This window comes from Austrofundulus limnaeus, unplaced genomic scaffold (genome assembly GCF_001266775.1).
Source record: "Austrofundulus limnaeus strain Quisiro unplaced genomic scaffold, Austrofundulus_limnaeus-1.0 Scaffold9, whole genome shotgun sequence".
Lineage (NCBI taxonomy): Eukaryota > Metazoa > Chordata > Actinopteri > Cyprinodontiformes > Rivulidae > Austrofundulus > Austrofundulus limnaeus.
The window spans coordinates 1735092-1736766 of NW_013952411.1; the positions used below are offsets into that span (position 1 = coordinate 1735092).

Genomic DNA, 1675 nt, shown 5'->3' on the forward strand with positions numbered 1-1675 from the left:
ACACACACACACACACACACACACACACACGTGCTATCTGACCCCACACCATCCACCTGCACTATGACAGAAGGCTGCCGAAGGAAAACAAAAGAAACATTCCTCTGGTCAGAGATCATCCCCGCCTTGTGTGGAGCAGCTAAAATAAGAACTTCAAGAGGAAGAACTTTAGAAAAAATATATAGATTGTATATTTTCTAATTATTAATCAGTTGCAGAGTTTTAGAACTTATTTTCGGTGTTTAAACGCACATTGGGAAACGTAATAAAGCCTAAAAATTCCTCCTACACATGAGCCGAKGGTCGTGTCATTTCAGTCAATTGGTCCGACGGTGATTTCTGTTTATTTCTGATCTGCCTCCTCTGCGCTGAGRTAAAAGATATTATCCCACAGCGCTGAGATCCAGTCCAGCTCCGGTCTCATCGCTTGTTGATGCAACTGCTTGAGGAGCATTCCAACACAAAGCGGCCCCCGTCTGGCCAAACCCAGGAGTGGACCTGACTGAGATTCCTCTGGGGGGCTGGAGCAGGGGGAGGATGTTTCCACACCCAAGTTTCAGCTCAAGGTGAGGGGAGGGGGACAACCGCTCCCACTTCCACTGTCACATGGACTCTTAACTCTCAAGCAGGGTTTGATCATTAAAAAATAAACATGACGATCAGGAATACATGAAATTTATGGTAAATTACTACATCTGACAAAGTATTTGGTGCTGTTAGGTATAAAGAATTTCTCCTCTGACTCAGATAGGTCAGGTAAAAGTGATGTAGTTCAGCTGTGCATGTTTTCAACAGATTAGCAAGAAGAGGAACAATGTTAGGATCAAAGCAAGTCGTAAACATCTTGTTCAGATTTCAGAAAATCAAATCTTTTGGTAAACGAGGTCAAGGTCATGGAAGCTAGAAAACATTAAAAACACAGTATTTGTACTCRGTTTGTCTCCTAGAGAAATGATTATATGTGAGCTTTACAATTAGCTTTGGGACAAAACCAAACTGCTTTGAAGGTAAATTTAGCAAACTAGACGTTCAAAAACAAACATCTAACACGATTTGTTCCATACGTTTATAATGTCCAATAAACATGTCCCTCTCACATACACCAACACTTGTGTGCACCCACGGTGAGACACACAAAACCCGCACCTTTTAAAAATGTCMACTAGACTCAACATTCCATCAAATCCTCAAAGCGAAAACGCTGAGAAAAGTACAGACAAGACGTTAGTAGGAAGAAGAGATGATCGGACAAATTGTCAAACGTGTCAGGGAGTTTTTAATTTGTTGTCGTTGTTTTCGTTTATCACCAAAACTTTATTGTAGAAAAAAAAAGAACTTAGTAACAAAAGTACATAACAACAACACAAGGGTACGGAAGCCGAGAGCGGCCATTTTCCTCTTATAATTATTTTCCATGGGTTTCTTGTGATAACAACATAATATGTCGTTATCTCTAGATAACAAGTTATGGTTATGTTTTTAACCTTTAAGTTCAAGACATAATTAACTCGTTATCACAACATAATGAAAGAAATATGTCTTCATCTCGAGAAAACCATGGGAAAAAATTACTTGCGGAAAACGGCCGCTCTCAGCTTCCGTACAAGGGAGCCAGGGGGGTTGAACAAACATAGGCAGGTTATTAAAACAAGAAAGAAACAATTGAAGATAAAAC

General features: G+C 40.0%; 1 protein-coding gene across 3 annotated transcripts in view; it reads right to left on the reverse strand.

The window, feature by feature from the left end:
- LOC106512909 (dedicator of cytokinesis protein 9) overlaps window positions 1-1675 on the reverse strand; it is a gene marked incomplete at its 3' end in the record, with an annotated part of 90988 nt that overhangs the window by 65314 nt on the left and 23999 nt on the right.